Genomic DNA, 19,840 nt, shown 5'->3' with positions numbered 1-19,840 from the left:
AGCTCATTAAGTCAGTTTCTATTTATTTTTCTACCAAAGGAGTAAAATTAGGACTGCATGTCATCTGAGTCTACTTCAACATTCTATTGGTCAAAAGCCTCCAAAAGAGGTTTGAGACTCTTCTATTTTAAGCAGGTGTATAGAACAGTCCACCTTGGACAAGTCTTTTCCAAACACCATGTAAGTTAAAAAAAAAAGGTAAATCCTAAACGACAATATTTTAAAATAGTGTAGTATTTACTGCCAAGGCTTATAAGCCTTTGTTATATATCAAAGAGACTGATTTCTTTTTTAATTTCAGTAGGTTCTTATTTCGACATCACATAAAGAAAATATTTATTTTTACTGATCTGAATCCACTACATTAAATTGCTTTTGCCTCAACAGAAAGTAACCCTCCATAGCAGAATATGCCACAGTGCCATGAAAAACGTTTGTTTCTTATATCTGTAGTTCATTAAAATATAAGTAGTCACTTATTCAAAGGCATTCAAAGATTTAAGTCACAAGTCAAATATCAGTCCTCAGGCAAAATGAGCACAACGGCTTAAAAATTGCTGTCAAATGTATTTGATGCTTTTATGTTCTGGTTATCAGTTGCCCGAGAGGAAAGAGGCAAAAAAAACACCCCAAAACAGAAGCTAATCAAGTATATCCAAGGTCAGTAAGGTGCTGTGCAGAGCAGGGCTTAATCTCTGTGAGAAAAGATGATAAATACAGAAAATATTTTGAGATATCATGCCCTTTGTTTTACGTGTTGTCCATGATGCCTAGGAATGTCTATAGTAAACAGTTATATTTGTGACCTGTTGAAAAGGTAATGCTTTAGAGGAGGGGGAAAAGTGACATTGACTGGCTTTTCCCCCTCTCAGCTACTTTAATTTGCCTTAGCAATTCCATCCAGCATCACTGCAGAGAGCTTCTCCTCATTACTGAGTGCAGCAACTCTAACAGCTCTTCCACTACCCTTATTGCTTTGCTTCTTTGATAAATTCTAGGTCAGAAGTCAGCATATCCATGCACAGAGCACAAAGTTGCTAAATTTTCCTTCAGAGAACAAATCCCCAGCTATCCATAAGTAGGGAACAGCAATCCCAAGGAGATGAAAGCCAACTTGAAATGCATTTCCTCAGCCAGCAAGACAAAAAGTGCAAGAGAACATGACCTGATCTGTGGTTGGGTTTGCTTTGTTGTCCAACTCTGAATTATGCCAGGTCTCATTTGGCTTACACGTTTCTTTGAATCAAACTTTCTTCTGGCAGATGCTGAGAAAACCTTTGGAGCCTACTTGCTCTTTAAGAGTCATTTTTTCCTTGGGGAGAGAGGAAGAAGATTTGGGAGACGGGGAAGGGAAGGATGCTTCTTAAAATCACATCCCATGTAGATCAATGGATCAGTACATACACAACACTCAACCTTTGACCTATATGATTAGAAAACTTCAGAACAGGGCTGGGCACCCAAAAGCCATCTCATTAAGGTAAATTAAGTACCTGAACCCTAGTAATGGCCTTACCTGTCAGGTATATAGGGAGGCTACATGGGGAGGGTCACATTGGAGTATCCTGCTGCTTCTGGCAGCGGAAAACCCAGAGTAGAAGGACTTATGCGGAGAGAGTGGCTTGTTTCCAGCCAGATCATGGGGCTGGAAACCAGGACTGCACCCCTGCAGGGGATGTGCAGGACAGAAGCTGCTCCAGAGATCAGAGGAAAGGAGACCATCGAAATTACTGTTCCCACTCTCAGCCTTGCGCAGGAAGAGCAAGCGTGACCTTCTATGGTTAGCTAACTAAATGCCAACCAGAAGGCAACAGATTTAGTTTTGCTCACAACTTTGAGAATCTTAGCTTGCTTGTGTACAACAGACAACACACCGTGCTGTGCACAGACCTGAATGACTTGCTGTTTCTAGCACTCATTTTACCTGAGGTTACTTCAGGCTCTCAAAGCATCTTCCCATTTTTGTTCACTTATAAGAGCTTCCTGCTTTTATGAGAAAGTACTATAAACATATTACCTCTTAAAGAATACAATACAATTTATCTAGCTGCCTCACCTTTTATTTCTAACATAGCTATTTCTTTTATAGAAGTTAATCTGACATTGATTTGCTTCAAAAGAGAGAGGGAGTATGCATAATACTTCTATATATAACACAACATATTGCACTGCTCATCAGATCCAAGCAGCTTAGAAAGAGCACTCTCCTGGGGGGCTGACTGCAGTGTTATTCACCTCCTTTCCACGCTCTGTTGGAGCTCCTTAACAGCTGAGCAGCCTGATGGCTGCCAGGAGGCCTCCCACAGTCGAGGTTTCACTTAACACGTACCCCAGAAGGCAACCATTGGCCTCACCTGAGCCTGCATCCACACATTTGCTGCACAAACAGACTGCAAGGATGGCTCTACTGGTGTCAGCTCTTGCAAGATGAGATGAGGATCCCCAGCACTCTCTTTGCAAGCGGTTGCAACACCAGCAGCTTGTTCCTGGCAAAGACAAAGACCTGATGCTTACAGTGTGCACGTTTCCCACACTGCCAAGTAAGGGGATTTGCTGGGATGTCTGAGTACAAAACATTTCACCTCTTTGTATTCCAGAAGCCAGAGCTACTGGAAACCCCATCAGCCCTTCTTAGCCCTGGGTAGCTGAAAAAAAATAAAACTGAGAAGAGTTTGACAGACACTAATGCACTGACCTGACAGGACAGTGGAACAAACTTCAGAGCCAGCTTAAAACTGAGTGAAAACAAGTCGCTTCCGCATTACAGCTCCTCAATACATCCTCCTTCAGTACAAAAGCAAGCACAAAAGTGCAGTCCAGCAAGCCTGTCCATTCCCAGGTATGGTCTTGGGAGTGCTGGAGGAGAGCTTTAGATGAGTCAGGAAGAATAATTATAGGTTGGTTAAGATGGCATGTTTCCATGTATATTATTGGGTTAGGAAATTGTGAAACACCTGCATGCTGCTTGAAAACATGCAAGAATGTCCTTTAGAGGGTTAAAGGAAAATGGTTTTCAGCTGATATATTGCTATCATTTAAAATATGACATTTCAAAATCTATATCTGCAGCATTGGAGGCTGAGCTGCCAGAGCTTAGTATCTGTTCAGTAAGGTAGTCTGGTCCAAGCAGAGCACAGCGATAACACAGGGTTTGTGCTGCCAGAAGTCAAATGGCTTTCCTAGAATTGCTGACTCCCCAAATCACTTCTGTTTCTTTCTTTCTCGCAGGAAGCATAAATGCTCCATCCTCAGCCTTTCAAGCATTTCTGTCAGCTGCTCTTTTAAATTACAGGATGACCCCAATGAAATATTAATTCAATATAACATGATTTATCATGTAAATAGCTAAGGACTAGAATAATGTGCCCCAATATTAAACACATTCAGAGAGACTGGAGAATTGTAACAACACAAAGAGTCTGAAATAGGTATTAAAAAAAAAATAATTCTAGACTCTGCAAAGTTATGGCTATAAACATTTGAGATTGTATATTCTTTGCTATATTTGCATCTTGCCCAGGAATTGAAGAGACGGGACTGGGAACAGCTGTTTGGATTTTTTTAATTAATTGTCTTCAACTTGTGGCAATAAAGGTATGTGGAGGAACCCAGTGCTTGTCAGCTGCAGTGACTATATTGCAGAGATTGGCCTATTGTCTCATTAGGTCGTTGCCCAAACAGACATGTTTCAAGAAGAACACAGCTTAGCTTCCAGGGAGGCACAAAAGGTACTGAATTTACCGTTAAATTGAAGATACATCTTTGCTTTGGCAAGTATTAATTAAACACACCCGCCCCTTGGAAATTATAAGGGTGAACTGCAAGGTTATGGCTTTTTCATGCACAAAATCATAGTCATAAGTCAAAACAGGACTTTTGGTGGAAAAAAATGACAAGTCTCTGCTTTAGAAGACAGGGCATTTTCTTGCTGTGACTTGTATTTAGGACTTTAAAATCCCATCTTCAAGGCCCTACTTTTCTAGGCAGAGATAACAGCGATTCTGAAATGTCGAGTACGCATGTCCTTCCTTTCCTGTGAAATTATGTGAAATTTGTTGTCTCAATATAGTGTTTGAGGCTCAAAATCAATAACACAAGTATGGTCTCACTCCAACTTAGTCTCTGCAGAAATAATGGGTAGAGCTCAACACTTGAAAAAGTCCAAGCAATGATGCAAAACCTTGCATGGATTAAAGAAAAAAAAAGTTGCTATATCTGGAAAACAGGGTTTTTGTAAGTATTTGAGATCACATGTTGCTTGTTAAGTTTTGGCAGGGAAAGAAGAGGCAGCCTTGGGAACTGTATCTTTAAATCTGGTAGATTCCCAAGCACATCAAACTAGGAGCAGAGGCATTGCAGAAATGCATGTTTATTAAACAGAGCTTGCTGGAGATGGATACTGAAAAAAAAAGAATGAATTTCAAGCACTTGAATGCATCTGTGCTCCTGCTGGGAATCAATGACAGAGCTGCAAATAGATTCTAGGCATCTTGCCTCTCTGTTACCAGCTCTAATGCTGGGCTCATTCACTCCTACCCAAACGCTCTGCCTGAAAGACTTGTGCTTCAGTGAGTCCAAAATTCACTTCTTCCCAAACTACGTCAGACTGTGGTATTACAGTTATTTTATTAAGAGAAAACGTGCTCCCCACGGGTGAAAAGGCCAGCAGCTGATTCCATTAGTTATGTATCTGGCTCCAGAGGATCCACTGATAGGAGATGTAGACTGGTTTTTACTCATTTGCAGAGCATTTCTTTTTCCTTAAGCTGACCATCAAATTGCATGCAGGATTTGAACTGCTTGCTTGAAAGAGTCAAATCCATAACCACTGAGGCATACACTTGCTATAAAAGCTAAAATTAAAGTCTTCATGTTTAAACATCTGGTCACAACCCAGGAGGGATGTATCTCTGCTGGCCATGAAAAAGTAAATCTTAAATAAGTATAAGTTAATTGTCTGTAGTAATATGGAATCTTTGTAATCATTTATGTTCAAGCATATGAGTGGGTATCCATTAAGCTGTATTTCAGGCATTTATGGAGATTATTTAACACATACTTTACCAAAATGATTAGCCGCAAATTGGAGAAAATGTGCCCTGCACAGTAGCACTGTCATTTTATTCCACTCAGTGTCACTGAATCAAGGGGCTAGATAATACATTCACCAATTAACATGACAGGAGTTGGAGTACAGGGTTTAGCTTCTGTGCATGCCTCTATTCATCTGAGCACACAATCTGCACCTACCCATGCCTAAAAAAAGAAAGGAAAAACAAAAAGGAAAACAAAAAAACATTCTAGGGCTCTTCTTCAGATTTCAATTTCCCTCTTGTACCTCCTTAGTCTTTGGATGCTTATCCCATATTTTCAGTTGCAGAACAGTGCAGGTGAGAACATACATGGAAGGTTCATGGGAAGGTTACAGTGAGTCAACACCAGCAGTGTAGTCAGCTGCAAGGAAAGCAGACTGGTAAAGATTTCTTCATACTTCGGCCAAGCCTAGGAAACCAGAAATGTTAGTTTGCCCATGTTTTTATTTGGACCTACATAATTGATTAATATATATTAATTATTATCCCTGTGCAAGTTTCCTCTCGCTAATTGTCAACAGCAGAATCAAACCATCTTTTTTACAAACTCGCTAAAGAAACTGGGTGCCTTAGGCATCAGTGGAGAATGTTTTAGAGGTTCAGTCACACCAGTATAAGATGATGCAAACACAGCCACCAACCAAAGCCTAGCAACACCCAACTCTCTTCTGAATCGGTTAGAATGCTTTTTACCCATCTTTTTCTGAAAAAAAAAAAAACAAAAAAACAAAAAAACGCCTGGGGAAAGATTTAAGCTTTGAAGCACAACCTAAAGTTCAAGATACTGAACAAAACAGGAGGTGATTTCTAATAAAAGTTGTCTTCCTAGCATTTTGCTCTGTTTTTTCCTCTGGGGTTCTGTAGCTCGAATGCCTCCATCAATGATAATTTGCAGTAAGATTTGCACAAAGGAAAACAGTATTAAATATAATAAGCCATAAACCAAATACATCTATAGGAACAGAAAATAATAACTAACCATTTTCAAAACAGAGAAAGAGAGAGATACTTTTGAATGTGTCTACAAGAAGAATCTGGTCATGTCTGAAACAGCATACAGTTGCAACATGCTGAGTTGCAGGAAAAAAAAAAAGTTGTACCCTATTACTTGAAATTTTCAAGTATATTATTTATGGAAAATATGGATCAAATGAGGGGTTTCTTACAGTAGACGGACTTTGGAAGACAAAGACAAATAGAAGTAAAAAGCTTCAATAAAGGAATCCAAATAAAATACCTTCCAGCTTCTAAAAATGTAGAAATAGTCCCCTAGATTACAGATATGTAATTGTTGTGCATCATACTGTTTGGTAACATTGGGTCATAGCCACACATAAGTTTTGGAAAACAAAGGATAATTTACCATGCACACTTGTATGCTACGAAATAAACATGAAAGCAACCCCTGCTTAAGGTAGCCAAGTGTAGGGTCTCCAATAAGTACTGGAAACAATATGAAAGAATCATCTTCTTATAAAGCTCCCAGTTTAACTTTGCCTCATGGGTGATACACAGCTCTCTGATGTACCTGGGACATAGTACAACTTTGTGTAGATATTATTATTCCGATTAAAAAATAAAAACAAACAGATCAATTAGCAATAACATAAATACTTGTAATATTAAATCAGGTCACCACAAGATTCCAGGTATTAAATGCTGACTAACTTATTTCATCCAATCTGTTCAGAACTTTTTGTCAAACAGACAACTCAAGCCTCTATTACACACTTTTGGAAGGTTAAACAGTAAAAAGTCAGTAAAAATGCAAAACCAATAAGTTCAAGATATTCTTTCTTACTAGTCTAATAATTTCACATTTGTGCTTTATAAGGTTTAAAACATACTACCATTTTAGAGATGCAGATAGACAGAAGGTTCTAAGTAGCAATTATTGTTGTTAAATGCCAATCAACGTGCTACAGTGCAATTCTGCCCCCCTAGCTCCTGCAAAATATATGCCAGCAGCACAAATGAGAGAGTAATCCACCAGTTCGTTGTGAACAAAATAACATAGGCAGCCTCAATGCCGATACAACTTCCGTCTCATCAAGTTCAGACATCATTGTCACTTGTGATATTGACATCAATAGAAGAAATTTTAAAAGTTGAGAAGAAACCCACCAGAGCAGTTTCATCATTTCTTGGAGATATCTTTGGTGCTGCCCACTGCTCCTGTATCTGTCAAACAATGAAAATTGCTGAACTGCAGTAATCCTAGGTTCAAGATACTCCTCCATGATCAAAAAGCCATGTGGGTTCTCTATATGCACTTTTTATCACGCAAAAGAACAAGGGAGCAGAGGGCATTTAGGAAATGCCATAAATCAGACAAAAGCATAAACTTACACCATCATTGCATTTGGTAAACACATTGTCCTTTATTTAGACTTGAAAGAAATTATTTATCTTCCTTCCAATCAACTGCATCAAGTCATATGGCAGGGGAAGAAATAACAGCACCACTCTATGTCTAAGAATAGGTCCTTCTTGCTTGGACACTGAGTATATTTTATCCACAAGCCAAGTAATTCACCTGTAAATAATAGAATGTTGACACGGTATAAATTTGATTTTTGAAAAAGATACAGAGCAAAAGAAAAGTTTTGGGCTAAAACTCCTTGTGCAGCTATACAGCATATTCATTTTTTCTGGAATGATGCTGTGAGGTAACACATATACACACAGCTTTGCCAATATTAGTCTCATAAGCCTACAGTAAAATTGGAACTATTGAAAGTACTCTACTGTTCTGCAAAGACTCAATGGTTTTGCTACATGCCAAGAGAAAGACCAGGGTGCTTGGCTCTTTCTAGTCTTTAGAAAAAGGCAAGGGACTACCTACCAATATGAAAGGCAAACACAAATCTGATTTTCAATATTTTTAGATTTCATTTTTTAAAAATCAAAGTAAAATTCCACAAAAATCACTGTGATTATCTTTCCCACAAACTGGCTGATTTCAGACATCTATCTATCTAATTATGACCAACAAGACAATGATACTTTTAAGGTTTTTTTAAAAAAAAACATGCAGTAGTGTGAAAAACTGCTCTAAAACCAGATTTATATTGTCCCTCGATAATTCAATTTCAAATATGTTCTTGCAATAGATACAGATTCTTTGTTCCCTCCAATAAATCTAAGAATATGAAAAACTAATTGGTTTTAATACATCAATCCATGCCTGGAAAACAAATCAAACAAAGTTAATTCAGCAAGAAGAAAAAAATCAAGCATATTTTCTGCATCTGCACTGTTTTCACAATGATGACATGAATAACTCTGGCCACTCGAAACACTTAAGCAGAGAGTAATCAGGCTGTGCAGGATCCAGACAGATAAGAAAGCAGGATTTGAATGCAACTGATCTCCTGTGGTACATATGATATGGTTCATATAAGGAAAAAATAAACCAAAGAAACACAAAAATTACATTTAGTGGTCTAAAGTTAATTATTGAAATATATGTTTTGACAACTGCTTTTTTCAGAGCTGCTGCAACTGTAGCTGGGGATAACTAGGGATACCTGAAATCCCCATTAAATTACATATTAACTGCAGATACTTAAAACTCAAAAAAAATATCTTCAGCTTCTAATTATACAGTAAAATGACTAATTTAAAATATGAGTATCTTAGATTTTGGGTTTGAGCCTACAGATGCACTTGAACCTCTGACTGCTTCTTCCACTTCAGTGCCTCATAAAGCTACTCAGTCTGAGTGTGTTTGAGGTCAGCTTCCCAACTGAAGCATTAACAAATTGCAAGATGGGCAATAAGAGCAGATATCGCTTTTTCTGAGATGAGTCCAAATTACTTTTTCCACTGCCTGTCTGAAATTTGCCAGTAGTGTTACATGAAGCAACGTAAGTCCAGTGTTTTTTCTGTAAATCAGTACTGAATATTTTAAGTCTTTTAGGATCTCACGCAAGTTCAACTGAATTTTCTGTATGAAGCATTTACTGAAGCGTCTCCTTAGAAGACATTTCTAAAATCCCACTAGTTCTCAGCAAATGACTTCAGTGATACTCATGTGATTTAAAGGTAACATACTGAGAAGACATAGAACAGGAAAAAATACACTTAATTATAGTATTTAGGAGAATTTTAATGCATAGGGAATGGTTGGCAGTCAAAAGAAAGCTTAAGGATTTTCAGTTCAGCTGCAAAAAGGCTGATATGTGCTTGCAGTATTACAAAAAGCAGCTGAAGCCTGCCAGCCAGACAATAGAGTGAAACCCAGTGTGTGCTAACTAACAAAGATGCCTGGTGTGACGGGACTGTATTAACTGCAAGAATACTTATTATACAGGTATATTTTCTTTCAGAACAATGAAAAAGCCACTGTTCTTGGGATTGGAATAATAACGAAATCTGCCAGGAAAAGAGCCCCAATTCCCTAAGGAGACTGTTTGCTTTCCAAAAGAAAGCAAGTTCGTTTTTTATAGATTCATTTTCAGTGATCAGAAACTTTCCCACTGATGGAAAGGAACAGGGGATGGAAAACTCAGCATGCTTCTGTTGTTTGCATCAGTACTCTTTACACAGTCTCTTATAACCCACAAGTTTAATACAGTCATTAAATACACCAAGCTATAGAATGACTTCAGGTACCAGTGGGGGGATATTTTTTAACTTGTGATACATTGCACAAAATGCCTGTCAAGCTTTACAACAACTCAGCTATCACAGGAACCTGCCCATTAAAATGTTCTGTGTCAAATGAAGTTCTCTATTATTCTAGTCAACTTTTTCAAGCCTTCTTAAACTCTGAAGTACACAATATCTGACCTTTGGGGGCTTTCTGTTTGTTTTCCACAGGGTTGACTATCAGAAGGTGTTCAGCTGATGTTGTAAACACCTACTGTCATTTTGATGTTCCTGTGCATTCACATATGATGCTTTTCTATATGCACAGACTGATATGGAAGAGGAGTCAAACTTAGGATTCAGGTGTTATTGTGTTTTTACACAGTAAAAGCACCCTGCACTGGCAGGGAAAGGGCTTCTCTCCCACCTCCAATAACAATATAAGAAGAGTACAACAGATCTGAAATAGTTTAGCTGCAGCATTTACCTCTCTTCTTACCCCACAACCCCAGGAAAAGATAGAACTTACTGGTTGTTAGACTAAATGTCAAAAGGAGTACTTTGAATAGAATCTTGATTGGATCCAGTTTGCTACGATATTTGACTTATTGGAAACCAGGATGAGGGTAGTCTGCTAAAGCATAGAAGAAAAGCTGCAGCCATTGATCCCTTTTGTCCCTTTATATTCCCCATCAATAACCACTTTTGACCATGACCTGCTTCCATATCCAGTAGTTGCCATAAAGTTGTACCTTGCACAGTGAAATCCCAAGTAAATGCAAAGCATTAGTTTTAAAAAACGTACAAATAGAGAGACCACATGACAAGTATGATCAAAGAAAAATGCAAAGGTCTTATGCTTTCAAACATTAAAGTGTCTTCCTCCTCCTCCCTCCTTTGGAAAACAGGAAAAAATGCAAATTCTGAAAATGCTGTCGAGAGCATCCAGAGGCTAAAATGTTTCACATGCTCATAAGTATGTAACCATCCTTCTTCCTAAGGACTTGAGATTGATCCCTGAAGCTACAATACTTTGTACTAGTGTCTTTTTTTTAACCATTATTCTGTTTTTTATACTATTGATACCTTCAGGGAAGGATTCTTTTTCCTCACACATTTGCTTCAGTTGTGTCACATGTCAGGGTTTGATTCTTTAATGGAGTGTTTGCAGATGAGGTTGTAAAAATCATTAGCCACAGTTGGCAGATGCTAGGTACTGCTAGGTTGCTGTTCAAACAACTTCTTTAATTAAAATTCTAAATAAATCATGAGGTTTTGCAAACACAAGCCTACAGTTCTTGCACAAGATGAAAGCTGTGCTGGCTGCTGGCAGTCTTGATTCAGCTCTTCAGCCTCCTATTTCTTCCACATTTTGTTTTGTCGGGTTTCATTTTGCTTTTATTTTTCCTTGGCCTTCACACAAAATCCACATATGCACTTCTTCACTTCTTAAAAATCATTATTGCTGAAGATCAATACCAAGAAAACATCTGTGGCTCTTCTTAGTGCACAAACAGATTTACTCTGGATTGTTTTGCTTTGTTTCCTTTTTTTACAATGAACTCAACTAAAACTCCATGTAAAGAGCAAAGGAAATAACCTATATTCAGTTGCCTATTGATTCTTCCTGATATTCTTGTGCAACTTAGATGTAGGAATATTAAATATAGACAGCAGAATAATATTTATCTGCTGTAAAACCTGAATAAACTGAATATTTTGCTCCCTGTTTCTATGGAAACAAATTCTATTTAATAAACAGCTTTCGAATAACATTTTATTACTTCTAATTATATTCATTAAAATTCAATATGTCACATTAAAAAAATTTCAATTGTAATGAGAAAATTTAATACAAAAAATTTAATACAGATGCAAGCTTAAAAAAATAGATCAGTTGAGCTTAAAGTCATTTATACTGCCTGTGATTTTTAGTTTCCATTGATATTTGAAATTTGAAATCTTAATGGGGTGATGTTTTATCCTGGTATTAATAAAGGTATTAAATAACCATGATGAAAAGAGCAAAAATAGTTTTAACAATGCAATGTGTCACCAGGGAGCTTTTCTTGGTCACAAAATCCTTGTATTTTCCTGGGTTTTGTATAACTATTATCTACTTTTTTTTTAATTATTATTTGCTAAACTATCAAATGAAGATGTGAAATATGATTATTAATACAAATTAAAAGAGATGGTATTGCAGCCTAGTCTGTTAGTTAGCCTCTTATGTGTACATGAAATCAATGGAGTCAGTCACAGAACAGTTCCAATGGATGAGCATGCAGAAATGGGCTCCAAAATGAAACTATAATGGAATAGGAAAATTATTTTGAAGTGAATACAGAAGTGTTTAACCAAAACTAAATTTGACAAACCCAGTCTAAGCAATATAAGCAACAACAATAGTGAACAACAACAACAAAATAAAAAGAAAGGCATTTGAGTGAAGAGAAACCTTAGCATCATACTTGAGAAACTAGAACATAAAAAGTTCACTGGCCTTTTTGTGTTGCTACATTGCTGCTGATCATAATATTGTCATTGTCAACACATTTAACTACTCATACACAAAATACCAAAAGTCACAGCAAATCTTTTGTTTTTAATAAATGAAAATCAGTGGTAGCCTTATTTTCATCATTACCCATCCTTTTCTTAATTATTCTACAGCAATATGAAAATCTCTTCCCCTTGAATTCTTATCAGAAAGTCACCGAAATCATGACTTCAACATAAGTTAAAGGTTAAATGGTGAGTCAGAAAAAGCAACAATTTTTTGGCACAATATGCATCTTTTTAATTAAAATAGCAAGGGGAAATATGAAAACTACGTGAAAAGAACTATTAGTACTTTATCAAAGGCAACTTAACTAAACACCCTCATAACTGCATTTGTTTAGAAAACACAGACCAGCAAAGATCTGTTCATGCTCTTCAGCGGAAGGACTCTGATCACAGAAATAGAATCTTCCTTTCAAGTTTTTCATCTGCCACCACTCAGATCTCATAAAACTGTCAGATTTAATCATCTACACCAAAAATGTTTTGATAAGTTGTAAAAAGTCATTGCAGAGATTTTAATTTAATATCTGGAATATATAATTAATTTGAACAATGGTTTTATAACTGTTCTGTGCTAAAAGATGAGTAATTTTTATTTCTTACTACAAAAAATTATTCACTATACATAACTATTTAAAACATGCATACTCAAAAATGCAATATGTTGCATTTGGCAAGATGTGGTGTAAATATGATGTGTCCAGAGAGGAAAATATACTTATTACAGACTTTTTGGCTCTGATTTATTGTTGCTTGTGTTCCACAATACAGTTTGAAATGGCAGGATTTTTTTTAAAGTAAAATGGCAATAATGCTTTTCCAATATAGCCCTTGGTTTGAGAGAGCAAAGTCATTCTTATAACAGCAGAGATAGCACTTCTCATGATACAGACTAGTCCACGTTTTATCCCAAAAATAAGTGATAAAAGGATTTTGTGTGCTCTTTGGTGGACCTGGCATTTATTTCAATGAAATTATTAGAAGCTGCATTTGTAACTTGCTCCAGGACCATGTAACTGAAGCAATTTCTTACTGGGAAACTTCTTCAGAAAAAAAAAAAGAACTTAACTGCAGTAAATTATAATGAACAGAAATGATACTACAAATCAAAGTTTTAGCTTCAGTGAAGTTTGTAGCTTAGAAGGACACTCAAAAAGGAGAAAAGCCACTTAAGGCATTCATTTTGAAACAATTGAATGAGGCACTTGTCACCACAGCAGGAAAGAAACAAAAAAGCACTTAAAGACACTGCCTGTACAAGTAATTTATTTTAGCAATCATCTCCAAAGTTACACAGGAAACAAAATGCAAGGGAAACAACTAATGAGAGTTCATTAATATAAACTCCAGCAGTCAGTAATTTATAGGAATGGGATATGTATTAAAAGTTGACACAATGCAAATGATGTAAGATGAAATCTATGCTTTTTAAAGTCAGCTAAAAAAAAAAACTTATGCAAGCAACTTACCTAGGGTGAAAACTTCAAGAAATACAACCCAGCAGACTACAAAATGTATATGCCCAAGGATTCAAAGTATGTGTTTTTGTCACAACTTTGACTGAAACAGTCTTTTAGTTGAAGGCTTTACAAAATAACTACTAATTTACAGGTTCCAGAGGAATTAGAAAATGCTCAATACACTTTCCATCTTTAAGGAACCTGTTTCTGGTAACTACCACTGGCTAAATTTATCTTCTGCCTGATAAAATGCGAATACCTCTAAGTGAGAACATTATGTGATATTTTAGAAAGCTGTAATAAGATACAGGACTACAGTAAATGTAGCAAGAAATGCTAAAATTCTCAACAGCAATTCACTTGGGAGAAGTAGTAAAGGACTAAGGCGAAATGAGCCAACAGCAGAGCAGGTGGTCTGATAAAAGGTAGGCGTTGAGAAAGCAAAGACAGACAGTGAAAGGACAAGAAGCAATGACATAAGGAGAAGAGGGACAGAGTGGCAGTAGGTTAAATTCATGCATTAGTTTCTGAGTAAGTTTTTTGTTGTTATGGTTCTGAAGACAGAAATTGAAAAGCATATGTAACTCTTCTGCTTGCACTTTTGACATGGATCAGAATACCGAGAAATGGGATGAGAAATCAGTGGCTAAATTCTTCATTTCCAGGCAGCTGATCTGCACTCCAAGGTCTTCCACTACAGCGAGAGCAGATGGCAAGGATCACTACCAGAAAGATACCATGAGTTTCACTCCAAAAGACACAATGCAGAGCAGACCCTTATCTCTATTAAGGTACATTGTTATTTCAGACTGTGTTGACACTTTTAAAGCAAACCTCCTGATCTCCTGTCATGCTTAATTTCTTACTGGAATTGGTCTTGCACAAACTGGTCCCCCTTTGGATGAAACCAGAAGATATAGGTCCTCACCAGCCTTAAACAAACAGATCCATGGGACCAGACTACAGCTTTTGTGAAGTGATACCTCTGCCATACATGTAGGCTGGATGTCATGTCTGTAATACCAAGAGTTTTGGTCTTTAGTTGCACCCTTAGTGTTGTGCTTTACCAGCTTACATAGACATAGCCCCAGTAGCCCTTGTGGAAATACAATTTGTGATCTAGAGTCAAACCTGCTGCCCATGCCTTTGAAAGCTTTCCTTGATTTTTGCCTGACTTTGCTTCCCTCCCAGTGGGAAATTGCTGCTTGAAGACCTGTGAACTGTTTTTTAAAAATAGGGTCATGCTGGAACATTTGATAAGGCAGCAAAGGTGACTTCATAATAGACTCAAGAGTATCTGATCGTTAAGAGTGTGAAACTGTCTGTTCACTAGAGGTCATATTGGGAGAACGTTTTCAGTTGATGGTGTAATCACATAGACATATGTTAAAGAAAAAACAAATGTATGAAATCAACTACAAACATGAAGATATCAGTAGAATTAGTTCCATTTCTTTGTCAAGGACAGTCAGAAAAAGATTAGAAATATAATCAGTTTCACCAAATATTTTGAAGAATAATTTTAAAATAAAACCTTTAAGAAAAAAAGAAAAAAAGTAATTTAAATTTTGTCGTACTTTTTCAAGAGCAATGCACAAAATGATAGATTTCCTGATTTCATACCTGGGTTGTTAGTAGGTAGTATCCGAAATTTCATGTTCACACTATAAATACTTTTTCATACTTCACTGGGTGCAAGTACTGAGTTAAAAAGAGGAGATAATGACACAAAAAGGAAATATGGGTGCAGGGCAAAAGTATATTTTCAGCAGATAATAAAAATAATAATTCTATTTTTGCAGTCCCCTGTGTCAGGACCAAGGCAGACAGAGGATAACACAGACAGACCAAACCTTACATGGTTTTGCATGTCATAAAACAATGACTAAATGAAATCAAATATCATACTAAGCATCTTGGGAAAATTATAACATTTCAGATATCCAATTTTTTACATATTTAAAAAATAATCTGCAAACTGTAGAAACTTCTTCCTCTTCATCATCCCAAACAGCCAATTTTATTTATACAAACTACTCACTACTCAGACAGTTCCTCTGTAATATGAAGTGTGGTACTAGTTCTATTTAAATTCAGGGCCACAGCAAAATTATTTCATTTTAAAGGTAAAAGAAAGTATTTTTTTAACATCTTCTAAGAATCATCAAATGACAATAGATGATCTATTAAAAAAAACCCAGACAGACATAACAGGAAACAATGGGATAATTTCTTTGATACTCAGCAGCGGTTTTCATTTGCTACAGCTTGTGAGTCCAAAAATGTTAATTATTGTTAGTAATCTAAAATTTTTTTTAAAAGAAAATGGAATTCCTTTTTTCCATATTTCTGAACACCATGTATTCTGAAGACCAACTCAGGAACTTACAAAGTAGACAGTGAAACTAAATGACATACAAAAAAATATCATGTTGATAAATTAAGAGAAGCTTTTTGTTCTTCACTTTTTTCATCTTTGCTGTACCAGAATTGTATTAGAGGATGACCACTAGACACACACTACATAAAATTTGTCATTGTTTTCACTGTCATAAACAGAGAAATATTATAAACCATTATTTTTATGCCAACAGGATCTTACTACACAAAAGTTCTCTGCATGAGTAAGTAAGATTGAAATTGTTGGCGTATTCCCAGAGTCCAGTTTTGGAGTGTTTATGAGATATATATTTTGTGTTGGCACAAATACATTTTTGAGAAGACATTGAAATGTCCATTTTAACTGCGCTCTCCCAAAAATCATATTGAAGAAAGATTTTATTAACATTCAAAAACATAGAGAAGGAAAAGTCTGTTTAAAATCATACTCATGGCTTGATACAGTTTTGTGCAGACACCAAGAGATGCATTCTCAATGTCTTTCCATTTTTCCTCGTGCAAAATGAAGATAATGATTCTTAATAATGATGCTGGAATGTTTAACACATTGCAAGAAGTATTTTGGGGGATTATTCAAATGCAAAGAATCTACATTAAATGTAAGATGTCTCTCTCATGCACACACAGACATGCAAAGACAGATTTTTAGATTCTTCTTTTTAGGTAGTTACAGTTTGATCTGACTATTCCTTGCAGAAATCACGAGAACAATTTTTCTTTAAGGTAATTTGGATTTAAATAGTGTATGACAAGGATTAGAAATTATCCCCTTTTTTTTCCTTCTGATTACCTTTCACCATCACTCTCCTGCATTAATAAGAGTGCTTTGTCAGTTCTTTATTCTCCGGTTCAACACATAACACCTTGATTTTGCTTTTTAAAGCTGTTTTTTTAAAAAAAAGAAATCTATGATTGATTTCCTATTACAACTTTTACCCTTTTCCTCATAAACAACAAGTGGAAAAGAAAGGAGCAGGTCAAGGATGTGTGCATAGGAAAAGCAGTTTCACCAGTAAATGTGAAGAATAACCATTTCATCAATTTATATGTTTTAATTTCTGTCTCACTTTTAAATGTCTCTTTTTATAAATAACATCAGCTTGCATATCAAAAAAATGAACGCAGCAAGATGAATTAAATTGGTGCCCTTCTAAATGTGAGTCTTGTATCTATACTTCAGCTTGACTCCTGCAGTGAAAAATGAAAACAACATTAATAAATATTCACTGATTACAAATCTTATCTTATTGAGTTCTCTCAGATTACACTGAAATATGACATTGTCTGTCCTTTGTTATACCCCACTCTGGTGTCTGCTCTGGGAAGAGAGAGCAACATCAAGGCCTGAGGCCAGAAGAAAAGAAAAACTTCTCTGGCTTTCAAGCCTATGCAGAGTTTGATGGGTGTATACTGAAAAAATAATTAAAGCTCTTCAGAGTTACACTTTGTTGCAATCTGATATCACCAAAGAAGGCCTCTGGCAGAATAATTTTTTTGGAATATTTTAATTTATTTTTTTTCAGGAAAGGTTGCAGATAAATTTTGTTCCCATAACTGTAAAAAATGCTCTGTCACTCAAGGTCGGTGCAAAAAGATCGTACTTAAAAGGCTGCATTATTCTCACCATGTTCCCAATCAGCATAGAGGAAGTTTCCATAATTACAAGGAATTTATGCACTCTCTTTGCTTAAGTATATTGGAAAACTAGGCTCATTCCTGTGATGCCCCTTCATATGGAGCATTATGACCCCACCAAAGTGGAATATAACAAAATCCTCAGACAACTGGTAAAAAAATCCACATTTTTCCTTTTCTATAATAAATACTAATCACAAAGAGGAAAATCACAGCCTTATACTACAGTTTACCAAAATGTGAGCTCCTACAGAAAGCTGAGAAGCACAATATGGAGATTACACAACTCCTCTCCAGAAAGAACTGAAATATACTACAAAGAAACTTAGAGTATGTGCAAAGGCTTGGGAGAATAGTAGGTTTTTAGCTTGTTTTTTTTTTAACTTATGATTGTCAAAGTGCTATAAGTTCAGTACTGTTCAAGCTTCAGGAAAATGGAAAATGAGACTTCCACAATCATAGAGGTGAAGGTAGGTGGGAAGGAAGGCAGGAAGGACAGTCATTTGCCTTCCCACACAACTTTCTGAGGTTCTAAAATCTTCCCTGTTTCAAACCAGTGTAAGACAAGGAACTTTTAGTGGGCAAGCAAGTGCAAGGTACTGCACCTGGGACAGAATAACTGAAGAGCCCAACATAGACTGGGTTCTGTGAAGTTGGGGAGTAGCCATTACTCTATAGAGAAGCACTCAATTGACTATAGTAGGAGTCTGTGCATCTTGCTTATGCGTAGACACCTGTGTTTAGATACTTGAACCTCTGAGTGCTACCTTGTAGGTACCTAATGCCAGCTGTCACCTAATGCCAAGTTGCCTGGTCTGATCTGGACTCTGGTTTCTGTTTCAGAAGGACAAAAAACCCAGGTCATATCTGCCAGTCCTATGCAGATGTCTCATCTACCCTAGAGCATTTCAATGTGTCAATCTAGCAGGGACCACAGAGTCAACTCAGCGTGCATGCATTTGGTTATCAGTTTCCTTACAATAAAAGGAAACAGCATAGCTAATATGCCTAAAGACACTTTACTCCTCAATTCCACTAAGTCATAAAGATCAGAATGTCTGACAATGTAAATTAATCTCTTTGATCTGCTTGTAGTCTGTTGAAATAACACATCTGAAGGTGCTACAAAAGAAATAAGAATTAAGTATTTGTATGTTCTGTCTATAAATGTTTTGAGATTCTCCTAAATATTCCTGTAATGAAGAGGAGTAATCACACTTCTGTGAAGTAATCAAAAGAAATCCCCTTGAACGCATTTTATCAGACTTAATATGTGGAACAAATATGACACTGCTAATGGAATGTGTTAGGAAAAATGAAAATTCTATGACCTAATAATATGATAATTTTCTGAGTTACTGTATATCTAGACAGAAAAATAGACAGATTGATAGATAGACAGACAGATAGATAAACAATCTGGCTCACTTATGAACCTGAGAGATGGGGACATTTCATCTCAAAATTCCATCCCTTCACATGAGCCACAGATGCATAAATCCAGTACAAAGAGAATATAGCACATTCACTTGGATATTTCAGTATAATACTCCAGGTGTGCCCATGCAAAAAAAAACTTCCATAAATATATATCTTCATTTGTATTTACCAAAGAGGCTTCTGATTAAGGCAGAATGAAAGGGTAATTTTAGGCATGATAATCTATAATCTTCAGTCCAGATGTTTATGATGATAACTGAACTGTATATAACTATCAACTTATTCATTTATTACAAAACTTAAAACTTTCTGTAAAGATTATTCAATGATTTATAACATACATAGCTGTAACTCACAGTACAGAACACTCAAATACTCCAGTATCCAAAGCAAAATCTAATTACCTAGAGCCCAAGATTTTATTTTGTTTAGGATCTTGTAGAAAGTCAACTCAATAAGAAGCCTCAAATTTAAAAGCTTTACAAGTTAAAGAACAAGTTAAAGTCTAGAGTGAAAGAGAAGGTACACATGAATAAAACCAAAATCAGAAGGATTTATGAATAACCTAATTATCTTGATTTACCCTCTCTTTAAAAGCTGAACAATTAAAAGGCATATGGAAATTAGGTTCACACTAACAGAAACAGGCTTCTG

The sequence above is a fragment of the Cuculus canorus genome, chromosome 3 (assembly GCF_017976375.1).
Source record: "Cuculus canorus isolate bCucCan1 chromosome 3, bCucCan1.pri, whole genome shotgun sequence".
Classification (NCBI taxonomy): Eukaryota; Metazoa; Chordata; class Aves; order Cuculiformes; family Cuculidae; genus Cuculus; species Cuculus canorus.
The sequence above is the reverse complement of the archived record's forward strand: the minus strand, read 5'-3'. Positions refer to the sequence as shown.